At 42.3% G+C, this 12,510-nt stretch overlaps 1 protein-coding gene across 4 annotated transcripts in view; it reads left to right on the top strand.

Annotated features, from left to right (window-relative positions):
* AAGAB (alpha and gamma adaptin binding protein) overlaps positions 1–12,510 on the top strand; it is an 87,126-nt gene that overhangs the window by 66,229 nt on the left and 8,387 nt on the right. The gene's annotated exons all lie outside the window — the stretch shown is intronic.

Consider the following 12,510-nt stretch of genomic DNA (forward strand, 5'->3'; position numbering starts at 1 on the left):
TCTGTGGACTCATTATGATTTTAGGTAGCCTCTCTGCTAATGGGTGGGGTTTTGTTCCTGTCTTGCTAGTTGTTTGGCATAGGGTGTCCAGCACTGTAGCTTGCTGGTCATTGAGTGAATTTGGGTGTTGGTGTTGAGATGGAGATCTCTGGGAGATTTTCACCGTTTGTTATTACGTGGAGCTAGGAGGTCTCTTGTGGACCAGTGTCCTGAAGTTGGCTCTCCCACCTCAGAGGCACAGCACTGATTCCTGGCTGCAGCACCAAGAGCCTTTCATCCACACGGCTCATAATAAAAGGGTGAAAAAGTAGGAAGAAAGAAAGAAAGAAAGAGGATAAAGGAAAATAAAATAAAGTAAGGTAAAATAAAATAAAGTTATTAAAATAAAAAAATAATTATTAAGAAAAAAATTTTTTTTAAAGTAAGAAAAAAAAAATACAGATGGATTGAACCCTAGGACAAATGGTGAAAGCAAAGCTATACAGACAAAATCTCCCACAGAAGCATACACATACACACTCACAAAAAGAGGAAAAGGGGAAAAAATCATAAATCTTGCTCTCAAAGTCCACCTCCTCAATTTGGGATGATTCGTTGTCTGTTCAGGTATTCCACAGATGCAGGGTACATGAAGTTGATTGTGGAGATTTAATCTACTGTTCCTAGACTGCTGGGAGAGATTTCCCTTTCTCTTCTTTGTTCGCACAGCTCCCGGGGTTCAGCTTTGGATTTGGCCTGGCCTCTGCGTGTAGGTCACTGGAGGCATCTGCTCAGACAGGACAGGGTTAAAGGAGCCGCTGATTCGGGGGCTCTGGCTCACTCAGGCCGGAGGGAGGGAGGGGTACAGAGTGCGGGGCAAGCCTGCGGCGGCAGAGGCTAGCTTGACATTGCACCAGCCTGAGGTGTACCGTGTGTTTTCCCGGGGAAGTTGTCCTTGGATCCCGGGACCCTGGCAGGGGCGAGCTGCACAGGCTCCCCGGAAGGGAGGTGTGGAGCGTGACCTGTACTCGCACACAGGCTTCTTGGTGGCTGCAGCAGCAGCCTTAGCGTCTCATGCCCGTCTTTGGGGTCCGCGCTGTTAGCCGCGGCTCATGCCCGACTCTGGAGCTCCTTTAAGCAGCGCTCTTACTCCCCTCTCCTTGCGCACCAGGAAACAAAGAGGGAAGAAAAAGTCTCTTGCGTCTTCGGCAGTTCCATACTTTTTCCCGGACTCCCTCCCGGCTAGCTGTGGTGCACTAACCCCTTCAGGCTGTGTTGAGGCCTCCAGTCCTGTCCCTGCGCTCCGACCGAAGCCGGAGCCTCAGCTCCCAGCCCCTCCTGCCCCGGTGGGTGAGCATACAAGCCTCTGGGGCTGGTGAGTGCTGATTGGCACCGATCCTCTGTGTGGAAATCTCTCCGCTTTGCCCTCTGCACCCCTGTTGCTGCACTCTCCTCCGCGGCTCCGAAGCTCCCCCCCCTCCACCACCCGCAGTCTCTGCCCGCGAAAGGGCTTCTAATGTGTGGAAACCTTTCCTCCTTCACGGCTCCCTCCCATTGGTGCAGGTCCTGTCCCTATTCTTTTGTCTCTGTTTATTCTTTTTTCTTTTGCCCTACCCAGGTACGTGGGGAGTTTCTTGCCTTTTGGGAGGTCTGAGGTCTTCTGCCAGCGTTCAGTAGGTGTTCTGTAGGAGTTGTTCCACGTGTAGATGTATTTCTGATGTATCTGTGGGGAGGAAGTTGATCTCCGCATCTTACTCTTCTGCCATCTTCCCCACGGCCCGTGGTCCCGTTTCCTGTTTCTTAAGGTAGGATTCTATTGCTATAAACTTCCCTCTTAGAACTGCTTTTGCTGCATCCCATAGGTTTTGGGTCGTCGTGTCTCCATTGTCATTTGTTTCTAGGTATTTTTTGATATCCTCTTTGATTTCTTCAGTGATCACTTCGTTATTAAGTAGTGTATTGTTTAGCCTCCATATGTTTGTATTTTTTACAGATCTTTTCCTGTAATTGATATCTAGTCTCATAGTGTTGTGTTCGGAAAAGATACTTGATATGATTTCAATTTTCTTAAATTTACCAAGGCTAGATTTGTGACCCAGGATATGATCTATCCTGGAGAATGTTCCATGAGCACTTGAGAAAAATGTTTATTCTGTTGTTTTTGGATGGAATGTCCTATAAATATCAACTAAGTCCATCATGTTTAATGTATCATTTAAAGCTTGTGTTTCCTTATTTATTTTCATTTTGGATGATCTGTCCATTGGTGAACGTGAGGTGTTAAAGTCCCCTACTATGAATGTGTTACCGTCAATTTCCCCTTTTATTGCTGTTAGTATTTGCCTTATGTATTGATGTGCTCCTCTGTTGGGTGCATAAATATTTACAATTGTTATATCTTCTTCTTGGATCGATCCCTTGATCATTATGTAGTGTCCTTCTTTGTCTCTTCTAATAGTCTTTATTTTAAAGTCTATTTTGTCTGATATGAGAATTGCTACTCCAGCTTTCTTCTGATTTCCATTTGCATGGAATATCTTTTTCCATCCCCTCATTTTCGGTCTGTATGTGTCCCTAGGTCTGAAGTGGGTCTCTTGTAGACAGCATATATACGGGTCTTGTTTTTGTATCCATTCAGCCAATCTGTGTCTTTAGGTGGGAGCATTTAATCCATTTACATTTAAGGTAATTATCGATATGTATGTTCCTATTCCCATTTTCTTAATTGTTTTGGGTTTGTTATTGTAGGTCTTTTCCTTCTCTTGTGTTTCTTGCCTAGAGAAGTTCCTTTAGCATTTGTTGTATAGCTGGATTGGTGGTGCTGAACTCTCTCAGCTTTTGCTTGTCTGTAAAGGTTTTAATTTCTCCATCAAATCTGAATGAGTTCCTTGCTGGGCAATCTTGGTTGTAGGTTTTTCTCCTTCATCACTTTAAATATGTCCTGCCACTCCCTTCTGGCTTGCAGAGTTTCTGCTGAAAGATCAGCTGTTAACCTTATGGGGACTCGCTTGTGTGTTATTTGTTGTTTTTCCCTTGCTGCTTTTAATATGCTTTCTTTGTATTTAATTTTTGACAGTTTGATTAATATGTGTCTTGGCGTGTTTCTCCTTGGATTTATCCTGTATGGGACTCTCTGTGCTTCCTGGACTTGATTAACTATTTCCTTTCCCACATTAGGGAAGTTTTCAACTATAATCTCTTCAAATATTTTCTCGGTCCCTTTCTTTTTCTCTTCTTCTTCTGGGACCCCTATGATTCGAATGTTGGTGTGTTTAATGTTGTCCCAGAGGTCTCTGAGACTGTCCTCAGTTCTTTTCATTCTTTTTTCTTTATTCTGCTCTGCAGTAGTTATTTCCACTGTCTTATCTTCCAGGTCACTTATCTGTTCTTTTGCCTCAGTTATTCTGCTATTGATCCTTTCTAGAGTATTTTTACTTAACATTTATTGTGTTGTTCATCATTGCTTGTTCCCTCTTTAGTTCTTCTAGATCCTTGTTAAATGTTTCTTGCATTTTCTCTATTCTATTTCCAAGATTTTGGATCACCTTTACTATCATTATTCTGAATTCTTTTTCAGGTAGACTGCCTATTTCCTCTTCATTTGTTAGGTCTGGTGGGTTTTTACCTTGCTCCTTCATCTGCTGTGTGTTTTTCTGTCTTTTCATTTTGCTTATCTTACTGTGTTTGGGGTCTCCTTTTTGCAGGCTGCAGGTTCGTAGTTCCCGTTGTTTTTGGTGTCTGTCCCCAGTGGCTACGGTTGGTTCAGTGGGTTGTGTAGGTTTCCTGGTGGAGGGGACTAGTGCCTGTGTGTTTTTGGGTGTCTGTGGCCTTATTATGATTTTAGGCAGCCTCTCTGCTAATGGATGGGGTTGTGTTCCTGTCTTGCTAGTTGTTTGGCATAGGGCGTCCAGCACTGTAGCTTGCCGGTCGTTGAGTGAAGCTGGGTGTTGGTGTTGAGATGGAGATCTCTAGGAGATTTTCACCGTTTGATATTACGTGGAGCTAGGAGGTCTCTTGTGGGCCAGTGTCCTGAACTTGGCTCTCCCACCTCAGTGGCACAGCCCTGACACCTGGCTGGAGCACCAAGAGCCTGTCCTCCACATGGCTCAGAATAAAAGGGAGAAAAAATAGGAAGGGAGGGAGGGAGGGAGGGAGGGAGGGAATAAGATAAAATAAAATAAAGGTATTAAAATAAAAAATAATTATTAAGAAACAAATTTTTTAAAGTAAAAACAAAAACAAAAAACAGACCGACAGAACCCTAGGACAAATGGTGAAAGCAAAGCTATACAGACAAAATCTCACACAGAAGCACATACATACTCACAAAAAGAGGAAAAAATAATCTGTCTTGCTTCCAAAGTCCACCTCCTCAATTTGGGATGATCCGTTGTCTATTCGTGTATTCCACAGATGCAGGGTACATCAAGTTGATTGTGGAGCTTTAACCCGCTGCTTCTGAGGCTACTGGGAGAAATTTCCCTTTGTCTTCTTTGTTCGCACAGCTCCTGGGGTTCAGCTTTGGGTTGGCCCCGCCTCTGCGTGTAGGTCGCCTGAGGGCATCTGTTCTTCACTCATACAGGACGGGGTTAAAGGAGCCCCTGATTTGGGGGCTCTGGCTTACTCAGGCCGGGGGAGGAAGGGGTACGGAGTGCGAGGCGAGCCTGCGGCGGCAGAGGCCGGCATGACGTTGCGCCAGCCAGAGGCACACCGTGTGTTCTCCCCGGGAAGTTGTCCCTGGATCACGGGACCCTGGCAGTGGCGGGCTGCACAGGCTCCCGGGAGGGGAGGTGTGGATAGTGACCTGTGCTTGCACACAGGCTTCTTGGTGGCTGCAGCAGCAACCTTAGCGTCCCATGCCCGTCTCTGGGGTCCGCGCTCATAGCCGCGACTCGAGCCCGTCTCTGTTATCTCCTTTAAGCAGCGCTCTTAATCCCCTCTCCTCGAGCACCTCGAAAGAGGCAAGAAAAAGTCTCTTGTCTCTTCGGCAGCTCTAGACTTTTCCCGGACCCCCTCCTGGCTAGCCGTGGTGCACTAACCCCTTCAGGCTGTGTTCACGCCTCCAGCCCCAGTCCTCTCCCTGGGATCTAAGCTCCGAAGCCGGAGCCTCAGCTCCCAGACCCCGCCCGCTCTGTCGGGTGAGCAGACAATCCTCTCAGGCTGGTGAGTGCTGGTCGGTACCGATCCTCTGTGCGGGAATCTCTCTGCTTTGCACTCCACACCCCTGCTGCTGCGCTCTCCTCCGTGGCTCTCAGATTTGGTTTTAAGATCAAGGAAAAGAAGTTGATTAGTAGAAGTCTGATGACATGTTTTGTTTTGTTTGAGATGAAGTTGTCACTCATTGTTTCACATAGGAAGGTAGCATTATGCACAGTGTCCTTGTTTCCTTGTTTAGAGTGTCAGTTTAACATTACCCCCAAGCTGCCACCCCCTACCCCAGGCTTTGTCACCTGAGCACTGGTGAGTACCACGGGGGGTTAGTTGGCTCTTGGGTGTTCAGTGGGTTTTTGTTTGGTTGGTTTTGGTTTTATTTTTTACAAATACCACCACTGAGAGAAGGGCCAGGAAGGGAAATTCTGTGGTCTTTTAGTGTTTCTAATCAGTGAAGGAGTGATTAGACTAATCAAATATTGCAGGGTTGTGACATTGATCCCCAAGTGGTAAGCAGTAATTGTGGAGATTGGATTTCAAAAGCTCTGACAATTTACTTTCAGTTTATCTATTATAATATTTAATATCCAGTGATGCAGGTGGGTAAGGATTAAGTGGAATTAATAGTAGAAACAATTCTTTCTTATGGTAGTTTTCTATGCCTTCCCATTATAAATGAAAAGAATTGATCATCTGTTAATGTATGTTCCTCAGTATGTACTTGGTAACAAAGAACCATGGCAGAAATCCCAGATTTCATTTTAGGGAATCCTTTGCAACTGATGTACAGAGCATTGTCAAGAATTGAGTACCAAAACACAAGGTCTATCTGGCTACCTGATACCTGGGCTACTCGCCTGAGAACGTAGATGGCTACTACCTTTAATATAATTTTATTTTAAGAGAGAGTAAAGAAACAAAAGTGATGGTTAAATAAAAACTTGAATTTAATGTCACAGAAAATAAAACAACATCAAATTAGTGAACGGAAGAATGATTAATGAAGAAGGTTCTAGTGGGGTCTGTCTCTGCCTGGGTGATTTTTTTTTTTTTAATAAATTTATTTATTGGCTGCATTGGGTCTTCGTTGCTGCGCGCAGGCTTTCTCTAGTTGTGGCAAACGGGCTACTCTTCATTGAGGTATGCGGGCTTCTCATTACCGTGGCTTCTGTTGTCACGGAGCACAGGTCTCTAGGTGCGTGGGCTTCAGTGGATGCAGCATGCGTGCTCTAGTTGTGGTGCACGGGCTTAGTTGCTCCGCGACATGTGGGATCTTCCCGGACCAGGGCTCGAACCCATGTCCCGTGCATTGGCAGGCGGATTCTTAACCACTGTGCCACCAAGGAAGTCCCCTGCCTGGGTGATTTTGGGAAAATGGCATCATGTCTCTGGACTCCTCTAGGATAGAGTAGAATTATATCAACATTACATTCTACAGAACTGAGTTCCTTGAGACAGTGAGTTGTTCCCATTTTTTTATCCCAGCACCTAATATTGTGGAACTGAAAAAATGATTTGAATAATCTCTGTCAGTTGTCTTACTGTGAATGTTGTGGTCAAAAATAAAATAAGTAAGATACATATTCATTTTTAGGTAGAGTGCATAATTTGGAGGAGTGTGTGTTGTAAGAGCAGAAAGGGAAGGAGGAATTGTGAAAAATTAGAGAAGATGGAAGGCAATAAATGTATGGGTAAAATAATGAGACTTTGTTTTTTAAAAAATCCCCCGCAAAATTGTCCATAGGCAAACAAATGGTGGGGAATCACTTCACATTAGTCACCACGAAGGCACTGCAGGCCTCCTTCTGTGGCCACCTTGCAAAACATTTTAGGTAGTCATTCTTTGGAATTATTTTTAGAGCTGGTTATGAACCACATAAGAAAAGTCATCTTTTTCTTCATGGTAAAGTTTTGTTTCGTTCACTCTCATTATTCCCCACACTTGGTTCTGAATGGTTTTTGACTTGATTGTAAACATTCCTTTGAGGATTTTCAAGAGGGTGCTTCAGGCTCTGGAGATAGGACTTACAGTGGAACCATTATTGGAATTAATGTAAAGCTTTCCTTTACAACTTTGGTAAAAAACAGTACTCATTCTGATGTTTAATTCAGTTTGTTAAGAATTTGTGTGTATGCATGCACAGAAAAAAAGAATAGGAGGACATTTACCAAAGTATTAATTGACATCTTTGGTGATTTCGTTTTCTTCTTTATACTTTTCTCTATTTTCCAAATTTTATACAATGAACATATCATTTACAATCAGGAAAAAGGGCAAAAAAACATAGTCTGGTTACTTTCTGGTCACCAGAAAGTTCCTTATATGTTCAAGTATTGGCAGAGACAGTTCTTGACTTGTGAGCACGTGTCCCAGGTGTCAGAGGGAGAGCAGAGGTTCACTTTTCTGAATCCAAAGCTAATGATGGAGCCAGATTTAGTGCTTAATCCTATTTTCCTAAAGAAGCACTGTTTTTAATAATATACTTTAAAGTTTTACCTTTTTCAAGCAGTAGTTTAGTAAAAGAGAATAGATTGGTTCTAATTCTTTTGTGATTTTAAAAACATTTCATTTCCATTTGTCAAACAGAAGTGGAATGTGAGATAAAATATATGCTTATTTTCCAACCTTCTCTAATGCTTGCAGTCTCTGTCTGACAGTCATGTCAGGCTGTCAGCAGATATCTCAGCATCCCCCCTGTACACTTAGCACTGTGCTGGGAGCTGAGGAAGGTGGAAGAACCCTTAGCTCCTGTCTCTGTCTGCAAGGAGTTTATAATATAGTTTAGGATGGCAGATAGACTCAAGATAAGTATTTATACTAGCACAGTAAGGACAACAAGGCAAATGGCACTGAGGGAGCTGAAATCATCTAGAGAAGTTTCCCAGCGTAAGAGGAGGATATTTGTAATGCTGACAGGAGGTAAAGGTAGAATCTTAAATGCTTTTATTATTTTTCCATTGAAAAATCCTTCCAAGAAATGACTTACAACCTGAGCGTTATAGCCCCAAATTTCCTGTCCTAATTAGATCTATATCAGTGGTTCTCAATTGGAGGCAGTTTTGCCCCCCTCTCCCCGGCGGACATGGGCAGTGCTATAGGCATTTGGTAGTATAGGTGGGGATGTACAGGACGCCCCCTTGCCCCTCGTCCCCATACACACTCAAATGTCTGTAGTGCTGAATTTGAGAAACCCTTGTCTACATACCCTTGAGGGACAGTGAAGGGACACTGGGGCCTAACCACCTGTCTGCCACTAGTTTTATGTGACCAGTGCCTCCAGGAGTTATGGGGGCTGGGCTGGGATAAATTAATGAGAGGCATTGAAGTGGCATATGATTAATTATTAAGTCCTCAGCTGTTCATCTTAGTTCAGTTGAAATCAGTCTAAACCAGGGAAGTAATGAAGGATTACTGACAAAAGAGAACTATATGAATAAAAAGATGTCTTTTTGCACTTAATCCAAGTTTGTGTTGTCATATTCAGTATTTGTATATCAAGCATTGAATGTCTCTTTGCTCTTTATATGATACCTGTGAGCTTAATGGAAATTAATTAGAATCAGAGAGTTCTGGATTTCACGTTCAGGTTCTAGCTATGTGACTTGAACAAGTTACCTAATCTCTTCGAGTTATACTTTACTCTGTAAAAAATATAATAAATCCTCTGTAGCAGAAGATAAATAAGTGTGCCTTTAGATTTGTAAAGAGATAACCAAATATTTCATATATTTCAAGTTTTCTTGAAACTTCCTATTGAAAAATAAAATAAAAGCTCCTCCACAAGGCTTGAGAATTTCCCATTGCTAACCTTTATTCTAGAGGCTATGGTTTTGTTTCTGACACTTCCTGGAAGAATTTTATGCAAATGACCGGTACTGAATTAGTGTTTTTAGGACCAGAGTTTAGTATACTTACTATTCCTTCTAGAATAACTTATTTTACATCACTTAACAACTTCTCCTTTCTGTGGCTCTGAAGTTCCAGAAGAATCAGCTGAGTAGGTAGATTAATTTATTCCTTCCTAGTGTAGTATTTTGAGGTATCAATAAAACCAGAGATGCTAAAGCCAATTTCAACAACTATCTGCTAAAAGAATAAATCCTTCTTAATGGGGATGACATTTCCATGCCCTGAATCCTGGGGAGAAAAATCTGGCAAACAAGAAAAGATTCAGGTAATTTTTTTCTGTGAGAACAATAGTGTTACAGTGGGTGCACATGGGCAGAATTTTGCTAAACATTGAACTAGGGAGAATGGAGAGTTTCTTTAAAACTGTAGGTGTATAAAACATCCAGGTTTTTCTTAGCAACATTAATGCGCGAGCAATCTGCTTTGGATAAACAAAAATGAATTGCTTTTCTAATTGTGAAAATTTGTGTGTCTCTAACTTCCCTAAAATGTAGCAGTGGTCAAAAAGAGTCATGTACCACAGTGTTCATTGCAGCTCTATTTGCAATAGCCAGGACATGGAAGCGACCTAAGTGTCCATCGACAGATGAATGGATAAAGAAGATGTGGCACATATATACAATGGAATATTACTTAGCGATAAAAAGAAACGAAACTGAGTTATTTGTAGTGAGGTGAATGGACGTAGAGTCTGTCATACAGAGTGAAGTAAGTTAGAAAGAGAAAAATAAATACCGTATGCTAACACATTTATAAGGAATCTAAAAAAAAAAAAAGGTTATGAAGAACCTAGGGGCAAGATAGGAATAAAGATGCAGATGTAGAGAATGGACTTGAGGACATGGGGAGGGGGAAGGGTAAGCTGGGACGAAGTGAGAGAGTGGCATGGACATATATACACTACCAAACGTAAGGTAGATAGCTAGTGGGAAGCAGCTGCATAGCACAGGGAGATCAGCTCGGTGCTTTGTGACCACCTAGAGGGGTGGGGTTGGGAGGGAGACGCAAGAGGGAGGAGATATGGGGATATATGTGTATGTATAACTGATTCACTTTGTTATAAAGCAGAAACTAACACACCATTGTAAAGCAACTATACTCCAATAAAGATGTTTAAAAATATATATATATATATATATATATATATATATAAGCAGTGGAACAGAGGAAAAAATATATATATAAGCAGTGGAACAGAGTGAACTCACATTAGTTGACTAAATTCTCCATTGTTTATAAGAAAATACTGAGCAAAAGTTCTTCCAGCTTTCATTAGCCTGAAACCTGATTATAAACTCATAGTCATCTGTGGACCTTAAAAGGATTCTGGCATTTAAGGTTCTTTTTTTTCTATTAAGTAATTTAAAATCCCTAATTCAGAGCTAACTATCAAGCTAAAGAATGCCATTTTACTTTATAAAATCACAAATATCTAAAGCAGAAAGGACCTTAACAACCATGTCTAGCAACCCTCTTCTTTTTACAGATCAGAGGATTGAGGCACAGAAAGATTGATTGACTTGTCCAAGGTCATAAAGGTGGGCAGAGCCAGGAGTGGAATCCAGGTTTTCTGACCACTAGCCCAGTCTTCTTCCCACTATTTAGACTTTTCCATAATTTTATTCATTATTAGAATTGGGACATTCAGGTTTTTTTTTTATTGTGGTAAAATACACATAGCATTTAATCATTAAACGTTTAAAAATCTCTTTAAATAGGCAAACACATGACTATGGAGCAAACACATGATTATGGAACAAAAATCAAAAGGTACACAAAGGTTTATGGTACACGGTTACTAGTTCAGCTCCCTCTCACTCCTGTCCATCCCAGATCCCCTTCTTGGAGGCAGCCACTGTAAATAATGAGGCATTTTAAATAGACCATTTTGGTCTAATAACGTGTCTAAACTGACATTGCATTGTATTATTCTTCAGGGACTGCAGTTTGGCCTGCCAAGTTTAGGTAATGCCCAACAAAGGAAAAACATAAGCCGTGGAATTGGAATATGGAGAGAGATTTGTGAACTGATTTGAAAATTACCCACAGTCCAAGTTATTTCCAGTAATAGAAGTGAGGGCTCTCTTGCATCAGTACTCTCTTACTCAAATAATGCCTTTTGTACAAAGAGCCTAAAGTATTTTATAAGAGCTCTCATGTATCCTCGTGACATGTAAAATCCCTGAGTATTGTATAACTGCATACAACTGCTTTAGAGTCTATAGCACATTGGCCACAAGAAAGAATTATGTTGATGTTTGAATAAACACCCCCAGGCTCTGTGAAACCATCAGTGTGGGACATCACATGGATCTGCTTCTCTCAGCTTCTGAGCCTCCACGGCCTACCTGATAGAACAGCCCCTGCTTCTTGGATGGGGTGCATCCAGGCATTGGGGCTGGAGAGTTCCTCACAGACTGGACAGGTTGGCTGAAGGAGTGAGAGGGGGCTCCAGGAGTACATGTGCACCTTTGGTTGTGGAGCAGGAAAAGCAGCAGGGCAGCAGCAGGTTCTTGGTACCGCCCAGCGCCTTTGTAGCCTTAGAGCACATGCGCAGGTTCTTGGTACCGCCCAGCGCCTTTGTAGCCTTAGAGCACAGGTGCTGACTCTGGTAGATAGCCACGTGCCGTAAGTAGGCGACTGCCCACCTGGTGAGAGGTCAGCCTGGGAAAAGCTGCAGGCCCAGACCCCACATGCCACAGTCGGACTTCCTCCCAGTTTAAAAGGCAGATCTCCCCAAGTGAAAGGGAAGAAGAGGTTATCTTCTGCAATTGGTTATCTTTCTGTGATACTTTGTGTGACTATCTGACAACAGGTTTCACCTGGCAAGGGAGAGGACCTAGGGGGTCTGTAGGTTGTTTTGAAGACAGATGAGAATGGGTCCAGGGAAGCTATAGGGAGAGGAAAGGCAAGGTGGGAAGAAGTTGTCTTCCTGAGAGAGCAGTTCTTTGACTTCTGTACCACTAGACTCTTGAATTGTGGGTTTCACATTCTACTCTCAGGCAGTGTTTTTTTGTTGTTGTTTGGTTTTTGTTTTTTTTCCAATTTTCCTGATCCTAAGGACTCTCCTGGAGTACTTGCTAAAAGTTCAGATTCCTTGGCCTCTGTTCCATAGATGCCGCCTCAGTGTGAAGTCGGGTCCTTGAATACTGGGTAATTTTAATAAGCGTCCAGGTGATTCTGGGGAACGCTGTCAGATCAGGACTGGGTTCTGATATTTTGCTCTAGATTTGTCCTCCATTATAAACATAAATATCGGAAGTATTGGGAACCTTAACTGCATAAACAGAGCTTTATTTCAAGAAAGCGTGAATGTTCATTTCACCTGATAATAATGCCTTGGTATTGATTCTTTTTAATGTTTTTTAATTGTTTAAAACACTGACGTATTAGTTCATAGTAACTATTAAAACATCAGTTCTGTTCATCTTTGCAAACAGAACTACTGAATGGCCTTTTGTTTGTTGTAA

This window comes from Orcinus orca, chromosome 2 (genome assembly GCF_937001465.1).
Source record: "Orcinus orca chromosome 2, mOrcOrc1.1, whole genome shotgun sequence".
NCBI lineage: Eukaryota > Metazoa > Chordata > Mammalia > Artiodactyla > Delphinidae > Orcinus > Orcinus orca.